Source organism: Protopterus annectens, chromosome 1.part0 (genome assembly GCF_019279795.1).
Source record: "Protopterus annectens isolate FY-2018-M chromosome 1.part0, PAN1.0, whole genome shotgun sequence".
In the NCBI taxonomy this organism is placed as follows: domain Eukaryota; kingdom Metazoa; phylum Chordata; order Ceratodontiformes; family Protopteridae; genus Protopterus; species Protopterus annectens.
The window spans coordinates 1,440,308,676-1,440,330,468 of record NC_056725.1 but is presented as its reverse complement, the minus strand read 5'-3'; positions in this window follow the sequence as shown (position 1 = coordinate 1,440,330,468).

Below are 21,793 nucleotides of genomic sequence, written 5' to 3'. Positions count from 1 at the left end.
GTCTTACACGGAAGATTGTTGAATCCTGGGGACAGTTTTAATTATGAATGAGAATGAGTATTGGTCTAGAACTGGAAAGGCTGCTATTCCTCCTTTGGTCCAGCTATTTAAGTGGTACTTAGAGGCTATCCTTGGATTTTAGGAGCCCAGAAAAATCTTAACATCATTGAGTTTAATTTTTTTACTTATTGATTTGGGGGGAAGTAATAAAATAGATCGAATAATATAGAGCATCTTAGGAAGAGTTATCGTTTTAATTGCTGTTAGTCTTTCTTCCATTGTAAAAAATATTCTGTAATAACTTGTTAGTAATTATCATTTCTGAAACTACTTCCTCTAGAAAATGTAAAAAAGTAATGCTTTTGCGGTAAGTCCAGGGGTTGTTTTGTGATTAGAATAATAACTTGTCATTACTTCTGTTTTAATTATGTTATTCTTTACTCATGAATTTTCTTCCCATCCCACTGAAATGTTATGGCTTTTCTGTGGCTTTTAGTCTATATTCCTACTTTATAAAAGGATCTGTATTACCTCTGAACTGTTATTGATTTTGCAGAATATCCTCTTCTTTTCTCTTTGCATAATATGTTTGCCATTTCAAACTGAGAATTACAGTCGTCAGTAAAGCCAGACATTAGAGTTTCATACAGTACTTCTTATTGTTCAGAAAAATGCATGTTGATTATTGCTCTGTTAACGTTTTAGGTGAATGTGAGCAATATTTAAAAATTGTCCCTGATTGTAGACATCTATCCGCACATTACTTTTTCCCTAATTCTTGGGCAAAAGAAGATGGGATCCAGAAGTCATAGTTAAAGGGATACTAGTGAGGTATGTGAATTTTATATATATATATATATATATATATATATATATATGTGTGTGTGTGTGTGTGTGTGTGTGTGTGTGTGTGTATTATATATATATATATATATATGTGTGTGTGTGTGTGTGTGTGTGTATTTTATACCTAGTTATATATATGGGGGCACTTTGAATAGTAGAACATTTGTAACATTGAACATCTGTGTTGCCAGTGAAAGTGATCAAAGTATCATATGATCAATTCTGCCAAAGTTACTGTGTGGGAAGGCATGGAACAATGGGAAGTGGTGATTTGCCCTTACCCCACTGTTGTGCAATCTTAGAGTTTGTATGCATAATTAGCAGGGGGTGTGGGGGGCACAGGGGGGCCTGCCCCTCAACAAAAAGCATGGTTTATTTATAGTATTTTGACTTTTAATCCTTTGGGATCAATGATTTTACAATTGATGTTTTAGTACTTCAATATTTCTAACAGCATCTGGTATATATATTTTACTTATTTATTTACATTTGTTGACTGGGAGTGTCCGACTGGATGTAGGTCCATTTTCAGCAGAGGCCTGGGGAGAAAAGCTCCACAGTTAAAATAAACAGACAGTAATTACATTAGATTACATAGCGATTAACAATTTAACATAGCAATTACTTACAACATATTTACAGATGAAGAACATAGTACATCAGTAGACAACTAGAATCTTTATCTGTGAAGTACATAACAGACATTAACAAATGTTACAATAAGAAGTTCCTGCTGTATAATAAGTACTAGGCTTATGAGCATCTGAGCTAGCTATAATCAAGGTAGTTAGTGGAGTGGAAAGAAAGATAGTGGTTGGATGGGGTGGGTGATATTAGAGTGGGAGTTGCAAGGGCATAGCTAGCATGTTTTTAGGTGTGCTTTTAATAAAGGTTTGAAGTGGGTGAATGATGGTACGGAGGTAATTGTGGGTGCGAGGGAGTTCCATAATTTGGCTATGGTGCAAGAGAATAGTGCTTCACCAGCAGAGTTATTGGCTTTAGTGATCTGCAAGTGATTTTTGTTGCTGAATCTTAGTGGTCTGATGGTGCGATAGGGTTGAAGTAGATTCTGGAGGGATGGGACATTTAGTGGATGGTTTACTAGTTTGTGGGCAAGTGAGAGTTGATACCATTGAAGGAGGTGAGGGAGTTCAAGCCAGCCCAGTTCAGCAAGTGAGAGACAGTGGTGACTATGGTAGGATGCCCCTGTGGCGAATTTGGCAATTTTGTTGTAGCAGGTCTCTAGCTTGTTTAGATCGCATTGCCTTAGGTTGGTATATATTGGAGAGGCATAAAGTAGGGTGGAGATAAGGTGGAAATTTGCTATTGAAATCTTTGCTGCTTTGGTGAGAAGTTGCTTATTTCAGTATAATGCTCCTAGTTTTTTTGTGGACTTTTTTATGGTCATGGATATGTGAATGTCAAATTTTAGTTTATTGTCTATTTCCACTACTAGCAATTTGGTGTGTTCAGTTAGGTAAATAGTGGTGTTGTCTTTTGCTGTGATGTTAAAGTGAGAGTTGTTCTGAGTATGTTTGGTGGGTTGGAAGATGAGTAGTTTAGTTTTGTTTGGGTTGAGTATTAATTGGGCATCGGATAACCATGTTTCAACAGAGGAAAAGGCTTCCTCTGTGACTTTTTGCAGTTTGGGTAGGGACTGGGCTTAGCAGATGATGGTTGAGTCATCTGAATATTGTATGAGTGTGCTATGTTTGGTGGCTGAGGCTAGATTATTGATGAAAATAGAGAAGAGTAGGGGTCCAAGGATGGATCCTTGGGGAACCCCTACGAAGACAGGTAGTTGGGGAGATATGTCATTCTGCCATACAACGGATTGTTGGCAGTCAGACAGGTAACTCTGAAACCAGTTGGTGACTGATTGAGAGAAGGATAGGTTATTGAGGACAGAGATGAGTTGTTTGTGTGGGACCATGTCAAATGCTTTAGAAAGGTCTAGGAAAGTAGCAGAGGAGAGATAGCCATTGTTTTTATGCTGAAGGATAGTGTTAGTAAAGGTGAGTAAGGCAGTGGTGGTGCTATGGTTTGGTCGGAAACCATGCTGAGCATTGGAAAGGAGGTTGTTAGCAAGGAGGTAGTCTAAGACCTGAGAGTGTATGCATCTCTCTAGTATTTTGGAGAGTGGAGAGAGAATAGCTATGGGGTGGTAATTGGTTAGTTCTGTGGAGGGTTCGCCTTTGTGGAGGGGAATTATATGTGATACTTTCCACAGTGTGGGAACATAACTTTCTGACAGAGATCGGTTAATCAAGATGGATACTGGGTAGGCCAGAGCATCAGCTGCGATTTGTAGGTATTCACTTGGGAGGTTGTCTGCTGCTAATTTGGTGGGCTTAAGTTTAGTTAAGAGGTTTTTTTTATGTTGGAGGTAGGTACAGGAGAAAAAGAGAAGGCAGTGTGGAGATTACTAGTTGAAGGTGTGGTTTGGAGGGGTGGGGGGTTGTGTTGTTTAGCTAGTGATAGTATGGTTTGTGTGAAGTGTGTGCTGAATGAGGTAGCAATATTTTCTGAGGAGTGAGGGATGTTAGGAGGAGGGGTACTGACTTTACCTGGGTGGAGGATGGAGTTTATGGAGGACCAGAATTGTTTGGGGCTGTGTTGGGAGGAGTCTAGTGCAGACTGGTAGTGTTGGAATTTGTCCTGTTTTATTAGCTTTTTGACTCTATTGTGTAGTTCTAGGAATTTCTGTCTAGTTGAGGGGGTTTTGGTTTTGTGCCAGTGCTCCCAGGCTTTATCCCTGTTTTTCATTTCTGACTTAGTGGTTTTCTGTAGCCATGGGGAGGGTTGTGCTTTGGTTCTGGAAAGTCTTATGGGGGCATGATAATTAAGGATGCTCAGGAAGGTAGCATTAAAAAAATTCAACTGCGTCATCAAGACTGAGGTACTTTAGAGGATGCCAGTTACATTCTTTGAGGGATGAGATGAATGTGAGTGGGTTAAAGTTTCGTTTTTTACGTATTTGATGGTAGATGACAGGTTTAGCTTGGTATAGGTATTTTTTGAGTAGGAATGTTGGGGAGTGATCACTGAGGCTATCTGATAAGCAGCCTGTTATATATGACTGGGGGTTCTTACTGACTAGTATCCAATCCAGGGTAGTGTGCTTGCTGGAGTTTTTATTTATCCTGGTTGGTGACTGGACTAGTTGGGTGAAGCCATGAAAGTTTATATGATGGGTTGGATGGTTGCCAGAACTGGATTGCCAGTCAATATTGAAATCACCTAAAATTATAGTTTCTTGGGGGAGATGGTAGGTAGACCAGCTGAGGAGGTTTTCTAGTGGAGGGATGTTTTGGCCAGGTGGGAAGTAGCATCCAATTATGTTGATGGCTTTGTTTTGGTTTATTTTGAGGTTGGTATATATTATCTCTTCATTGCCTATTTGTGGAGCTGATGATTTTAAGATCTGGATGTTTAGATGCTGTTTAAATATTATAGCTACATCGCCTCCTTTCTTGTTTAGCCTGTCTACTCTTAGTATGCCGTAACCAGTAGGGAGTATTTGCTCACTGGTAATGTGAGGTTTTAGCCAGGTTTCTGTCATGATGACTATATCTGGGGAGTACAAGTCTATGGTGGCATGGAGTTCATGGACTTTGTTGGATATACTTCTAATATTTAGGCTTAGTAGAAGGAAGTCACTAGGCTTTCTATTGGCTGTAATATGGGAGAAGTTGTGGTTTCTAGTCTGATTATGAGGATTGGTAGGGCCAGGGTTGGGGTGGATGTCTCCACTTAAGTCTAGTTTTGATATGCATGAGATTATTAGTTTTCTCAGTTTTTGAATGTGTTTGTTTATAAGGGAAACTTTATGATTGTGCTCTGTGGGTAATAGGTATGGTGGGAGGGTTACTATGTTAAGTTGTAGGGATGCTTTATGTTTGAGTAATATAGTTGGTAGAATATGTGGGGGGTGCATAGGGATGTTTCTTGAGTTGGTGGGAGGGGAGCTGAGTGAGGGTGAGACATGAGTGGTGGTGTGAGTAGTAGTACAGTGGTAGTGGTTGAGTGGGGGAATGATGGAGCTTTGGTAGGATGTAAGATATGCAAGGAGAGTGCATGCAGTGAGCATAGGTAAGGTATGCTTGTACATGTTAGTTGAGGAGGTGTGATAGTAGTGGGAAGATGGAGGAGGTAGTGATGGATTAGTGCTGTGGTTGGCTATTGGAAAGATGGGAGGGGTTTGTGAGTGTAATAAAGGTGGGACCACTATATATATATATATATATATATTGCTAATCATGATAGAGCATTGACCAACATGGTCCTTTCAATACTTATCCTCAGGGTACTGGTTTGTTACTTGACTTGCTCAGGCTCACAAATAGAGACTGAGAATATCAAGCACTAGAACAAAGAAAAATACTTGTTATGAGCTTATAGCCTTAATCCTTTGTGCCATCTATGCAAATCATATATTTGCCAATTATAAATACCCAGCTGGAACTTATAAAGTATTTCATGATGTCAAATGAAAGCTTGCATAATGTTCTTAACTCATTCCCTCCAGTACAGCTCTTTTGAGTGTGTACCTTTAACTCCCAGTGGGCGTGGCTTCAGCCTTTAAAAAATGAAGTTATCACCTTACATTTCTAAGAAATACTCATTGATGTAGGTCAAATATCAATACAATTGTGTTTGTCTTCATGTATGCTTCAAGATAAAATATTCTGATACCTTCTATGTAGCATGGTTTTGGAATTATTAACGCAAATATGAACAAGCGATATTTGACGCCTAGAGGCGCAGTAGGAAGTAACTGCAGATGCACCTGGAGGCGTCACTTGGGAGGCTCCCCCTCTTCTTTTTGGGATCTCATTGCCACTGTGTTTATTTTTTATGAGTCTACTTAGTTTACTTTTTTTTTTTAATTAAAAGATCCTGAACTAGGAGTGGAACTTTTAACAAACTTGGAGAATGAAGGCTGAAAAACATGAATAAAAACCCTTTGAATCAGTTTTCCTCTCAACATTGTTTTCAGGACCTCAGCAGCAGATGGTCCAAACACAACCTTCCTATCAGCAGGAGAGTTAAAAATTTTAATTTATACATCTTAACACATTTTTTGAATGTAACCATGCAAACCTTCTCGTCACAGACCCAGTACTGTTGCTCTGGAAGAGGCATTAGCTGATTCATAAAAATACTTTAAAAATGTTTGGTTGTTTGAGAAACATAAGTAAGGGAATTTAGAGAAGATTAACCCTCAGTTGAGGAGAAATGGCAGTTATGTTCCTTACAGTCTCAAAAGAAGTAAGCAAAATCGTTAGCACATGCATTGACATTAAGGAATCCCGAAAATAAGAGTGGCAGAAGAATATATTCTTTTCCCAAATCTATCAAAAGCTTTCCCACCATTGCCAGAGGGGGAGGGATTAGCATTAACTAAGCATTTAGCTGCAGAAGGATTTGACAGGAAAATCACTGCAGGATAAGATTTGGGATGAAAAACGTAAGTGTAAATTTGAAGAATCTTATAAAGTCTATCTGCCTTTTAGGGGCTGAAGGGTGGCTAAAGCCCTGCTGCAGAGTGTAATAAATACATCAGCCACAGCTGAAGACAGAGGAGAAACAGGCATGCTGATGAAATTCCAGCTTTAACAAGTCATAATATGTTTTTCAATTAAACTGGAATGTCGTTTTGTTCCACTGAAAGTACTGATTCATTGTAGAGATGGTTTTAGGAAAGGAAACACTTTGCAGAAAAACTCAGTAGAAACACTCTCCTCAGAATCTGTAGCCTGGGGAGAAATTACAGTATTTGAATGCTCCATTTCTATTCCCTTTTCATCACACTGGGAATCTTCAGACACATAAGAATTTATTTTTCTTTACCAGAAAAACTGGAATGTGAAGGGTTAAGAGCCTGAGCTAAGTCCTGAGCTAAACCCTATAAATCTTCACTAACTAATATAACAGAGGTAGGGAAAGATAAATGTTTAACTTTCTGCTTCTTTTTAAAAAAAGGAATCTCCTTAGAAGCTGGCATACTCATGTTGGTGTATCAGCATGAGAAACAGGCATCTTAGTACAACCTGGCAGAGAAGCATTCCTCGCTCCTTCCTCTGAGATCGACAAGAGTAGTCCTCCCATTCCCACAGAGAACACCCCAACAGCAGCAGCGGATGTGACTGAACCCTATCCATGGTGGCTGGAGGGGCAACACTACAGGAAATCAGGGGGGAAAGATAGGTGATCTGAGGAACCTGAAATGGCCACTGCAAGTTCAACCATCTGTGGCTGAGGCAAGGAAGCAGCCTGCTGAACTGGCAAAGGCATTTACATGATTTTCTTTTTCTTATATCTGGAGGAAGAAAGATCCAAGGAACCAGTAAGCTGTTCCATACAGCTGAGAAAGAAACCTGAAATATGGCTAGCAAAGCAATGTCTGAAATAGCTGGTAAAAGGTAGGCATCAAAGAAGTAATGTTTCCACAAAACACACTGCCCCAGCCCTAAAATGATTATAAAATTCTTAAACATAGAAAATAAACTTGTTTAAAACTGAAGCTTACAGTAAAAACAGCAAAATGGCACACAGTACTTCAACTGACAGAAATGTCATATGACTGTAACAAAAACATTATTACCAAAGTAAAAATAGTTATTTTCAAAGAGTATCATTTTAGTCATAAAAGTTAAAAGTGAAATGATTTCCCAAAAGGTATCTTATCTGTCCCCAGCTATGGAGGTGTGCCAGCTGGCTATCAATCCTCATAAGCCTGCAAGAAGAGTGCTCTTCAATGACAGGAAACCTAAAGGGCTTGATACCTAAAGCACTGTTTTTCTCCCTGCTTATTTCAAGCTGCCAAAGGTCTTGGAACGTTTAAGGTACCATTATGCTTTGGAAGCTGGCCAACCATTTTATCCTAGGCAGGATGCTTCCCATATTATTTAGATAACTGCAGTAGTGAATTAATGATGAACATACTGCTTTCCTATTTGCTAATGATAAAGAAATACTCATAAGCAGTGCAACTGGAAAATTGCTCCTGCAGTTTTTTGTGCAATTTTCATATTTTTCCTCTTGCTGTCCATATACAATCCTCTACATTTTTATAATTTACTGCATTATATTTTTGACTAAAATGTTGAAAATAATGATATAGTCAATTAGGCATAACAAAGGGTAGACAAAATGTTGCAGCATATGATGAGGAAATCCATGTATGTTGCAAGGTCTCAGCTTGATCAGCTGAATCCTGAGTTAAAATAGGCAGCCACATAACGTTTCAGTGACAAAAAAATAAATAAATAAATAAAATAAACAGTAGGTGTGAGAAATGGTGAACATGTCCCCATTCACATTGATGAAGCTGTGATTGTAAAGTTGAATTCTGTGTGCCAGAGTTTCCCTGCTATTAATAGATTGTCCTGAATGTTAATTCAAATATTTGAGGGTTTTGAATAATTTGGTAGTTTTAAAGCACTGAATATGTTAAAAAGAATTGAATTCAGTGATTCCATGCAAGTTTGTGACCTAGCCGCATGCTTATAAAATGTAAAGAAACATGCATCATCAGTATTGATAGTGAGTGTGAAGCTTGAGTCTGCACTGGATTTAAAGACCTCTCACAACGAAATCACCTGCACCTGGCAGCATATCTGACTAGCAACCTATGTGATTAATACAAGCTGCAGCATAAAAAGTTAATGGATTTTGAGTACTGAAACTTCTAATATTATATTCCTGCAGTTTTCAAAAAAATATTTCTGCAATTTCTGATAAAATGTTTAGCAATTTTCTTTTGACCCTGATCATTAGTAAGTTTCATACTGTGATTGTGTTACATAACCACCAGATGGCTGTAAAACTCCATTATCCAAATGCCTGATTATCTGACTGTTTTATATGTAGGTAAGGTAGGCAAATGGGTGGTAGCAATCAGACTTGAGGGCCACCACTGATATGCAGCCACTTCTTTTTATACAGTTTACCTTGCCCACGTAAGGATCCTTTTGATAAAAACACTTTCCAGTATTTGTGTTGTACTTCATATCACTAAAGTATAAAGTTTATGCATTTCAATACTGCATAGCAATTATTGGCTTGTCTCAATATGCAAAATATTTTTCATATTCCCTTATTTCTTCTTGTATTTTCATTCAGTGTTTCATACATCAAGTTGAAATGCTTTATTATTACCACATTTAGTAGCATTTTTATCAAAAGATATTCCAGTACTTCTCAGTACATGTAGTTGTTTGAAAGGTTATTGAAAACAGTATCAAGAAATGTCCACTTCAGAGTCTGCCAGAATGTCCTGTGTCTTCTGCCGCACCTTCTCAAAACATTTTTAGACCTCTCAACACTCAGCTGGATGTTTCTTGAATAAATCAATTGCATTTGCCCAAGTCTCTTTGGGGCATATTTCTTCTGAAAAATATTTCCAGCTTCTTCTCATTAACTTTCCATCTTCAGTATGAACAATGAAAGAGCTCAGTTACCCACATTTAACTAATCCTTTTGGCTGTTTTTTTCTGGGGAACTTTGCAATACTTTTACTCTAGCCCCCTTTTTTGATCTTTTATTATAGAACAGTTTTATCTAGACTGGCTTGTTTTTGCTGTTTCTTGTACCAAACTCATGCTTCAGGCTATAGTAAGGAAGTCTGGGTAAAGTTCTTTTTAGTCTATTAGCCATCAATAGTTTGCTGGTGATAGATTCACACCATTAAGGGACTTTTTCTGTATTCTTATAAGACTGAATGAACATCTCAGCTTTCTTCATGAAGTTTTTCACCAGCTGAACTTGAGCATTGGACTGTGGATAGTTCAGACTAGAAGTCATATGTTGAAATTCCAACTGCTGTGACAATATGTCTTGAACTTCATACTTGTGTATTATATGCCACTATTACAGACTACTGCATCAGGCATTCCATGTCCTGAAAACAAAGGCTTTAAGTGCATTACTCCAAAATGTGTTATGTTCTGCAACTTCATGAGCTCTGCAAGCTTTAAATTGTATTAGACACACATGATCTCTAAAAAGAAACAAATCTTTTCCAACTTTAATTAATGATTTTCCTGCTATTACATAATCATTCATTGTTGTTTACCGCTATGATGTGCATTGCACCCAGAATACTTTTTGCATCTTGCTCATTCATTTAGTTACTATACCCCTCCCCAGTCCTTAGCTGCACTACATGGCTGTGTGCTCAGCAATGTTGTTTTAAGTGTTTGCACCATCTGGATGACTGGATATGCAGTTAGGTACTGTGAAAGAAAAATGCACAGGATGCAAACATAGACATTCTGGTTGTTGAATGGGCACTGAAGAGGAAAGAGCAGAAGATGAGAATGCTCTTGTGATGAGATGAACTCACTGGTGTGAAAGGAGAGAGAGAAGAGCATACCTCTCACCCTCTCAGTGCAAGAAATCTGGAAAAGCTAGAAATAATGGAGGGGGGGTCAAAGGCCTAAAATAGACAGATTTTAAATATTGCTCTTATAAACTTAGAAAGTTGCTAGAATTACAGATTTTGCATCATTATATATTTTTCTGAAGGATATAAAGTCTGAAACTTAAATATCTGTCATTATCTAATATTATTTAGAGACTTCAATCCTCAATGATTTGCCAAAAAAAAAAAATACAAATTTTGTGAGGAACAATCCAAAAATAAGAAGCAAAAATCTGGACATTCTGTGAAAATCGGGACAACTGAGAGCTATGGAGAAGAGTGCTCCCTTATTGAGCATATTGAAGGTTACTTTTGATCTCCCCTTTCTTTTTAGATCATACATGTACCAGACACAATTTATTATATTTTTAAGATGAATATGATAGCACTTTAGTTATAATTGACAAATGTAGTTTTATACATTTCTCTTTTCTTTTTTCCTTGAACTGGAAACATGCATTTCTTAGCTGTTACTGGACTCACTGACTTCTAAGTGCTCTTCTCAAAAAATGGACATTTCTTCTGTCTTTTACTAATTCAAAACTTTGCAATGGAATGCTTATTTACATTAAAAGGTACAGTATTCAACTTTTCTATGGCTTTGTGATCTAAGTACTTCAGTTGTATTTCATTAAAGGTCTTGCAAGTTGATGCACATTAAAGACTGTATAACTAATTTAGTTACTTAAAACATTCAGCTGATGTTTTGTAAAGAAGGAACGCTGAATACAATGGGAACACCAGTCAGAAGTTTTTTCTTTCTGAATGCTTGTGCAAATGAGTGCAGAGGGCTTACAGCATTCATTTTAGAGGATATTATATACACTGATGGTATCTTGGCTGCTTGTAGGAGAAACATTTGCTGTTAATGGCTAAGTGAAAATTTTCGGAGAACAGCCTTGTACCTGTTCATGAGTGCAATTGTTCACTCACTGCATCACATCTAATGAACATCTGAACTTCCATTTAAACTAAGCTGAAGTTTCCTTTTGCAGAAGCTGGCAGTAGGTTCTCTTTATAATGGGGAAATGCTTCTATCTAGTCAAGTGGATTTTTGCAACATATGAATTTTGTTCATGCTCTCAGATATATGAAGTACTGTTATACGTTTTATTTCACTTTCCACTCCAGTTGGTTTATCATTAAAGTGGTACTTCCTTATCTATATGTACATTATGGCACTTCATAGCTAAAATGCCCTGATGTACCCTATCCTTACAAATGTATGCTAGCAGTTTCTAAATAAAATTCCTCATAAACTTTAACAACACACCACATAATTCCGCTGTATTCCTCAATGACTTTGCCATAGTGATAGTGTGGGGTGCATATATAGACTTCAATTGTTGGTACCCCCTGCAGCTGCAATGATCTGTCCATTAAAGTTTATGGATGTACCTCTGCACTATCTCTGTGGTGATGTCATAGAGGGTAAATTTTAACTGAATGTTTTGCGACATCAACATAGGGAAAAACAGTTTTTTTTTAATATTTTTATAAAATAAATCAAAGTATATTAAAGGGATGACTGGGATGGGATGTAACATGGTACTGGAGGCACTCCATGCCATGGTACATAAAGTATGTACTAAACATTTAAAAAATACTTTAAACAGTAAGTGTACTGCTGCATTAAACCTAATAAGCAAGATAGCCTCTACTCATTGAGGAAATTGTTAAGTAAGCTGAAGTTTTCCAGGACTGAATCTAATTAATAAAACCTCTTAAAGCAATAACATTGATGAGCTTTTCATTGATTGAAATTTTGAAATAAATGAACTCTTGATTAGATCCTGTCTCTTAAACCTGGTCGATTTCTTTGAAACAGTCACCAAGGCCATTGACGAGGGGAAGGTGGTCCACACAGCCTACCTGGATCTCGCAAAAGCCTTCGATACAATACCCCACTCGGGCATTATAGATAAGTTCACCAGCTTAAATATAAACCCCTATGTCACTAGATGGGTTGCAAACTGGCTCAAGGACAGAACCCACATGGTTAGAATTGCTGGAGCCATGTCAGACTCAAACCAGTTACAAGTGGCGTCCCACAAGGCTCAGTCCTGGGACCTCTCTTGTTCGGTATATATTTCTCAGAGGTACAGGCCAACACGGAAGGACTGTGGCTGACCAAGTTCACAGATGACTGCAAACTGGGCGCCATAATTGACTCTCCAGCCGACACAAGCATCCTCCAAAAGGGCCTCATAGAAACAGACAACTGGTGCCAGAGCCATGGCCTCAAGCTAAACGCCAAAAAGTCTAGAGTCATCCCCTTTGGCAAAAACAAAGTGCCCACAAATTACCACATAGGTGGTAATCCATTAAGTACGGAAGAAGTAATTAGGGACCTGGGGACCCAAGTTGATAGCAATCTCTCATTTGACAGCCACGTTGCCAAAGTGGTTAGAAAAACATTTTATATAACCCACCTAATCATGAAGGGATTCACATCTAGATCAGGGGAGGTCATCGTGCCTCTTTACTCATCCCTCATCAGGCCCATAATGGAGTACAATGCCCCTTTTGGGATGTACCTTACCAGACACCTGCAGCAACTGGAAAGACCCCAAAAGTACCTCACCAAGAGGATCAAAGGGCTCAAACAGATGCCATATGCTGCCCGGTTAAAGAAACTCCAGCTCTACTCAGTGGCATACCGCCTGTTCAGAGGCGATCTGTGCCTGACGTATAAAGCCATGTCCAACACGGAATTAATGGACATGCTGCACCTCAGAAAATCCAAATCCCATCGAGCTACGCGCTCGAGAGACTTGAACCTCAGCACTGAAATAAATAGGACATGCTGGAGAGACAGATTCATAACCGAGAGGCTCCCTTCACTCTGGAATAAAATCCCAGTCCAGGTTAGGCAGTCATTGACTGTCTTCAAGAGGAATCTTGATGAGTGGATGGGGGATCGTAGGTTTACCCCGGGTATCACTTCTGTGTCACTGTTAGACACAGGCACAGTATACTAACCTCGAAAAAGGGCATAGCAAAATTAATTTAAAATGGGTGGCGAAAGCCAAACACACTCTGGCTAGGCTTATAAATGCCCTAGGGCAGATAGCCTAGTATGAACCTATGAACCTATTTCTTCTAACAAACAAGGGATTGTTGCATTCTCTTTTTCATTTCTCATTTGGTTTACTATCAAAAGAAAAGTGTTTAATGATTTCCTAACAATTCAAGCTGCAGTTAGGAATATGCCAAATAAAATTAACTACCTAAAATTCAATAAATCTTGTCTTATGGCTAGATTCTGGTGTGGAAGAGGATTGTGCCAGTTTGATAAGTTGTACTGACTATTAGTTCTTCTTTTTAATACTGACCACTGTTTCCCTTGAAATATGAAGAAGGAATGCAACTCTACAGATATAAGAACTAATTGGCAAAATTGCCATTTTAAGAGACTAAAAGAACACTATGTGCTTTCAACAGCAGCTGGCATCAGAACAAGGACTCGTTTCTTTTTTCTGTTTTTAAATTATTAGCAAAATTAAAAATAAAAGTGAAAAAAGAACAAGGACTTATTCATGTATTCATGTATTTCTGACTTCTGACTCAATTGTAGTAGCTGAACTAAAACTGTCCTTTCAGATACAAGGTGCTGTTTTGTTAGTAGTGGATCCAGTAAGAATAAAGTGTAGGTTATGTTCAAAGAGCAATGGAGAGATTTCCGGAAGTCTTCAAGTCTCTTTGCATTCTTAGCCTACAAGTATGCTTCTGGAAAAACTCTTCTGCTAGTAAGTCAGATATATTAAGATAGAACTCACATAAAGTGGCAGGTGCCATCTTGGAAGGTAAGAAACTAAGTAGTGTTGTAATGTAGAATTCAGTGCTGCGACCCTCTCCTATTTGGCATATACTTCCCCAGCTTCAAACTGCAAATCGAGACCTATGGCATGTTAGGTTTTATCTGATCACTCCTTTGATAAGGTAGTGATGGACCAAGATCCAAGCCTCACCAACCAATGCTGTATTGAAAAAGGCTAAAATTAAATAGGAAAAAAAGGGTAGTATTGCTACATTGGGCAAAGAATCCCATTTCCAACCTATAACAGCTAAAAGCTCTATCAAAACTAATACTGCAATCAAGGAACTTGGCACTTGGATGAACAACTGCCTCTCTTTTCATAGGTTCATAGGTTCATAGGTTCATAGGTAGGTACTAGGCTATCTGCCTGAAGGCATTTATAAGCCTAGCCGGAATCTGTTGGCTTTTGCCACCCCCTTAGATTAATTCCCTGTGCCTCTGTCTAGCAGAGCCATTGAAGTGATCCCTGGTGTAAACTTTCTGTTTCCCATCCACTCGTCAAGGTTTCTCTTGAAGAGGGTTAGTGAGGAGCTCTGCCTAATGTAGATTGCAATCTTGTTCCAGAGCATGTGAAGTCTCTGGGACAGGAATCTATCCCTCCAGCACGTCTTATTTATTGTTATGGTGAATTTAGATCCCTGGAGCGTGTGGCTTGAGGGGATATGGTTTTCTTTAGGTGGAGCATGTCCATCAATTCTGGGTTGGACATGGCCTTGTACATCAGGCAGAGATGACCTCTGAGTAGGCGGTATGCAACCAAGTACAGCTGGAGTTTCTTCAGTTGAGCTGTGTAGGGCATCTGCTTGAAGCCAGTGATTCTCTTGGTGAGGTACTTCTGTGGTCTTTCCAGTTGTTACAGGTGTCTTGTAAGGTACATCCCAAATGTGGCATTGTACTCTATGATGCGTCTGATGAGTGATGCGTAGAGGGGGCCCAATGACCTCTTTTGATCTGGATGCAAACCCTTTTGTGATTAGGTGGGCCACCCAGAAGGATTTTCTAACCACTTTAGCAATGTGTTTATCAAAGGAGAGGTTACTATCTACTTGGGTCCCCAGATCCCTTATTACATCTTCTGTATTTAGGGGGCGACCACTTATGTGGTAGTTTGTGGGTACTTTGTTTTTTCCATACGGGATGACTATGCACTTTTTGGCATTTAGCTTGAGGCCATGGTTTTGACACCAAGTATCTGTCTCAGTGAGATCCTTTTGGAAGATGTTTGTGTCAGCCGGAGAGTCAATTATAGCCCCTAGTTTGCAGTTGTCTGCGAACTTGGTCAGCCATAGTCCTCCTGTGCTTGCCTGTACCTCTGAGAAGTATATGCCAAACAGGAGGGGTCCTAGGACTGAGCCCTGGGGGGCGCCACTTGTAACCGGTTTAGAGTCAGACCTAGCTCCCACAACTCTTACCATGTGGGTTCTGTCCATGAGCCAGTTGGCAACCCATCTCATGATGTAGGGGTTTATGTTCAGGCTGGTGAGCTTGTCTATAATACCTGAGTGGGGAATAGTGTCGAAGGCCTTTGTGAGGTCTAGGTAGGCTGTGTGGACCACCTTTCCCTCATCTATAGCCTTGGTAACTGTCTCAAAGAAGTCTACCAGGTTTAGGAGGCATGCTCTGCCCTTAACAATGTCGAACTGGGTAGGGTCCAGTGTTTGGAGGTTTCCTGTGTCTCTGTTAATGAGATCCATGATGATGCGCTCCATAGCTTTGCAGACCAAGCTAGTCAGGCTTATAGGGCGATAGTTCCTGGGATCCATTGTGGCTCAACCTTTTGATCACCGTTTCCTAACCAAAAAGATTGCCGGATTAAAAACTCTTAGCTACTATGACAGACTTGAAGCTCTTATCCTCGTATTTCTTACAGATTCTTATGTGGCTGTACAGAAATAAGACATATGCTTTGATTAGTATAGTGCATTGTGCTATTGACAATTAATCATTAAAATAAAGGGTCTATATCATATGTCTGAAGTTTTATAACTTCGAACATTAAAATATCGAATTTAAATGTTCGAAGTTATAAGACTTCGAACATATGTAAAAAAAACAAAACAAAAAAAACCCTCAAAACTAATGGCTGTAGGCAGGGGGGCAAGCCCCCCTGCACCCCCAGCTCTTTAAATATACCAACTCCTCAACTGCACTACAGTACAGTAAGGGAAGTCTTCCCTTTACCGCACTATAGTGTGGTCTCGAAGTTGGTATATTTAAAGAGCAGGGGGTGTGGGGGTGCTGTAAGTTCCGTTTGTATTGACTTATTCCATGAAATAAAGAGCATGTTTGCATCCATGGAGAGGCATTTCACAGTGTTTACATTAGCTAAATGGATTTGTGCAGCACGCACCGGGTCTAAAACAAAACAAAAAAAAAACAAAACAAAAAAAAAAAAACAGAGATAGCAGGACTGTTCACATTTGGGCACCAGGTTTGCGTGGCATGCCTCGGGGCTTAAAAGGGGGTGGAAATGAGAAGGGAAAAAAAAGGAAAAAAAGGAAAATAGCAGAATAAAAGCAATCAAGTACAAATTAGATAGCCAGCAGATGGAATGCATCATAGTCAGCCAATCATACAGGCAGCATCTGCAGCACAACAGTATAAACTATGCAAACACCTTACAGCCTGTTTTTTCCCACAAACTCTGCACCATTGGTGTATACATGCAGGGGAATTTCTACTGGAAAAATGTTAGGGGCTGCCATTGCTTTGATCCATCAGTATTGTCTAGAAGCTGAGGGCAGAGAGGAGGATAATGCTGACAACTACCATAGACCGAGGAGGAGGAGAAGAGTGTACAGACCCAGGGTAACTTACCAGGGGCTGCATGAGCTGGAGATAGAGTGCTACAGAGTGGACAGAGATATACTTCAGCAAATCATCACGCTGTGCCGGCCTCAACTCAGACCCAGGGCCAACAGAGGGGGACCCATCCCAGTGGATACCAAGGTATGTGTAGCCTTAGGAATACTAGCTACGGGTACCTTCCAAAGACCTAATGGGGACATCATGGGTGTCTCACAGGCATCCGCATCCAGGGTACTCCACCATTTCTTGGATGCCATGCTACCATATGCCGGTGAGCACATTTACTTCCCCAACACCTGTGAGGAGAGGACTAGCAATATGTGTCTCTTCCACCATGTAGCAGAATACCCAGATGTACTGGGTGTGATAGACTGCACGCACATCCACATCAAAGCACCATCTGGTGAACAGGGTAGAGTTTACATAAACCGCAAGGGCTTCCCCTCCATCAACTGCCAGGTCATGTACAATGCCCAGGGCATTATCATGAATGTGTGTGTGTGCTGGCAGCCCTGGAAGCTATCACAACTCCCACATCTGGCATTCGTCACAGCTGTACCAGGCATTTGCCAGTGGGGGCATCCCATATGACCATCTGGTGGGGGATGCTGGCTATGCACTGGAGCCGTGGATGATGACACCCATCAGAAATGCACACGCACCGACACAAGAACGCCATAATAAGGCACAAACACAAACCAGGATCATAATAGAGCATGTGTTTGGGATTCTCAAGTCACAGTTCTGCTGTCCTGACATATCTGGTGGAGCTTTGCACTACTCTCCAGTCACATGTGCACACATGTTCATAGTATGTGCCATGCTACATAATATGATCCTGCGGAAACAGCTGCAATAGGAACAGCACGGGGAAGGGCCACACAACCCTCCACCATTGCCAAGGTCCCCACTGACACAGAAGGACTTAGAAGAGGAAGCCCCTGATCCCATAGGCAGATGGAGGTATGCCCAGTATGCCCAGTATGCACACACACTGACACTGTAGGAACCCAGGGACTGACACCTCTCTCTGACTCACACATACAGTAAAATGGATGACACACATCACATTACCTGTAACCTACCATGTATAGGCAGTGTAATGTATGCATCCAACATAGCCAGCCCTCAAGCACCATCCTCACAACTGCCGCAGCACAAGGTAAGTCAGTCTTCTTAATAATAAATGAATGGATTACTATGTTTTGGTAGTATATCTATGGAAATGCTGCATGCATGCTAGGGAATTTTGGTGGCCTACTGGGAGGGCAGCAGACAACTGACAGCTATGTGAGACACCAGGAAATATCTACACAATACTTGCTTCCCCACACTATGCAGTATCATTTAAGGTGACAAACCCCACTGCAGTATATGTGGGAGCCACCTAAGGGGGAGTCATAGGTCACATGCATGGATGTCATTGTGGAGATCCCTTACTTACTCCCAGATTCACACAGCAAGTCAGCCATAGAAAACTATAAAGGAATGTCTTGCAAAGGCACACAAAGGGCAACAAGGCTGGAATACCCCCCTACAAACTTACACAGTGATATCACAGCAGGTCTTGCAGTTGCAGTAAGACTCTCTGAAAGGTAAGAAGTCTGGAACTCAGTTGTATGGCATTACAATCTAATCTGTGGTCTCTAGTGATATGCCTCTGTTCTCCAAGACAGAGCCCAATACTATGCTAAATGGAACCAAAATGTAAAGCCAAATATCAGCACAGTCAGTGCAAATGTGTACTGTTGACAGGTGCACCCCCCTACACCCATATTCACATAGAAATGCAGTAACATATAAGTTTGTAGGGTAATAGCAGCAGAGCACACAATCCCAGGGCTGCCCCAATCAACATGATAACTTGATGCATGTCCACAGTATGCAGGGGTCAATGAGCTATGCATATGTGTGGAGAATACTTGTCAGAATGTGGCCAGCAACTTCTCATGGCTGTTGTGTCATACTGGCCTAGGTACAGTGCTGTGGTAGACAGGGCCATGTACCATGAAATTCAGTGCCGACTGTATTGCATGTCATCTACACATACGGTGGGAATTGTACACACTGTCCAGATGTCAATATCTATTACTACCTGGAAGCTGGATAGGTCATATTCAGGGGGGCCACACAAATGAACAGTACACAGGTTGGAGTAACCTACATAGTGCCTACCATAACTCACAACTGTACAGACCTTTTGCAGAATGTACACAGGTTTGCATCATTTCTGTGGTGTCTTTATTCTGAAATAGTGGTTGTCTGGCAAATCACTGGCAAACCACGAAAATCTAAAGTCAGAAAATATTGATGGATTGTAGTGTCTCAGACTTCATGCCCTACAGAAAAATGCACACTAATGCTAAATCTGTTATTGTATCACCCTTCCAGGTTTGTACGGCCAATAGTTACAATGGTCTGTATATTTAGGCCTTTGTCACCCAATTACTCATGGCTTTGTCCAGACGTCTGACTCACATATGTAGAGAGGTATGGTGCCTAGTAGCAGAGCAGGGCGTTATGTCAATTACCATTGTCACTCCATGGAGGTCCACTGCCTGGCAGCCTGGGAACATATGAGTGACAGAATGCACTGGCTCTCTACAGATAGCCTGCAGCAGTCTTTCATGGCCTACAGGCCTCTGGCAAAGGCCCATGCCTCACCCATAGTGCCTTTGTAGGGAATGTCATAGAGTCCATCCTACCAACATAACACAGTCAACAAAATGCAAATGTAAGGCCATGCTGCTAAATGGTAGTAGCATACCTCTCAACCTTGTAGAGGAAGAAATCTGGACAAAGCCATACATAATGGTAGGATAAATTCCCAACTATAGGGACACATTTGAAATATTGCTCTCATAATGTTAGACAGTTGATAGAATAACAGAGGGGGTGTGGAGCATGGATGTCATGAAGGGTGTGAAGTCTGAAACTGTAATGTTCTGTCAGTATTCCCTGACTGCAACCCTAAGTGATTTTCAACAAATGTGCTAGAAAACCACAATGTTAAGGGAAACCAACCAGATATACGAGGCATGCATCTGGATAATCTGTGAGATTCTGTACAGTTGACAGGTACAGCCAAACCAGGATATGATCTGTCAGGTAAGAAGAAAACCGCACAACTAGGAGAGCTCCAGCCAGTATATCACCAAGATGCTGGACCTTTTACACAGCTTTAACAGTCAATCGTCTGTAGCCACACCTCCCAACTGGCCCGATTGTGGAAGAATGTCTAGCCTTTACCTCATATTATAGGTCTGTGCATCATCCATCTTGTATTTCACTGGTAAATAACTGTAATGATCCAATTATATCTGTCAGTAGGTGTTGACACAATACAGTACAGTGTCAAACATTACATATGTCAGAAAATGTCTGCTAAAACAAACCCTGTCACTCAAGCAACTCATACATTGATAAGAGCAATAGTTACAGTACCCCCCCCCATGTTTGGTCCATTGTTTCTCCATACTGTCAGCTTATCTCCTGATATCTTGCACAAACAGGTTGCAAGGCATGGTTGTAGCACACAACACCCCAGCCTGGAGTACAGCTATCCCTGAAATGGATTCCCACACTTACTATAGAAGGTTACACTGAGCATGCTCCTTCACTTAGAGAAGTGAAACCCTTGTCTGAAACCATATCGGACTATATATCTCTGTATTGTGCAAATGTCTTTGCATGCACACAGCTATGTAAACCTGTCTCCACACACACACACATCAGACAGGATCACCCACAGCCAGCTGTAGGTGGCACATATGTGGTATATCTGCATCAGTTGTGTGTGATACACACACATATATGTCAAGCATACACACACATAGACATGGGGAAGAGAGAGACAGACAGAGATAGAATGAGACACACAGGAAGCCACACACAGACAGTGAGTCATACTCAGGGATACTCTGAATGACATAGAGTGATATCCTGCTGCAAACAGTTGCATACCAGTTGTAAACACTGGCATGTGCCAGCATGAAGATGAGATTCATTGCCTGATGGTACTGAGGTGGGGGTTGGAATATCACATCACCTACCTGTGTGTGTGTGTGTGTGTGTGTGTGTGTGTGTGTGTGGGTTGTGTGTAGAAATAAGTGTTTTAGTTCATTCACAGCCAGTACACCTCCCATTGCCTTACTTCACAAGATCTGCTGATGTCATTCACTGTAGAAGTACTGTTGGACTGGCCTTTGTTATATAAGTTCTGTGGTGTCTGCAATAACTGCATAACAGTATAGTGCAAATGACTGTTTAGGTAGGGGTTCTAATTTCAGTCATGGCATATATAAAAGTGTGTGTGTGTTCTTGTAGGTTACAGATTTTGAGCCCAATCACTCTCAGTACACTTCCCATTGCCCTACTTTTGTAGTCCTGCTGTCAGTCACCTTAGAAGTACCTTTGGGCAGCCCTCACCCCCATAAGCTCTGTGGTTTGTGCAATAACTGCATCATACTATAGTACAAGTAACTAGTTAAGTAGGGGTTCTAATCTCAGTCTTGGCAAATATAAAATTGTGTGTGTGTGTGTGTGTGTGTGTGTGTGTGTGTGTGTGTGTGTGTGTGTGTGTGTGTGTGTGTGTGTGTGTGTGTGTGTGTGTGTGTGTGTGTGTGTGTGTGTCTGTGTATGTGTTTGTAGGTCAAGGATTGTGAGCCCATTCACACCCAGTACACTTCCTGTTGGCCTACTTTATCAGTCCTGCTGATGTTAGTCACCTTAGAAGTACCTTTGAGCAGCCCTTAGCCCCATAAGCTCTGTGGCACATACCATAATTGTGTTACACTGTAGTACAAATAACTAGTTAGGTAGGGGTTCTAATCTCAGACCTGGCAAATGTAAAAGTGTGTGTGTGTGTGTGTGTGTGTGTGTGTGTGTGTGTG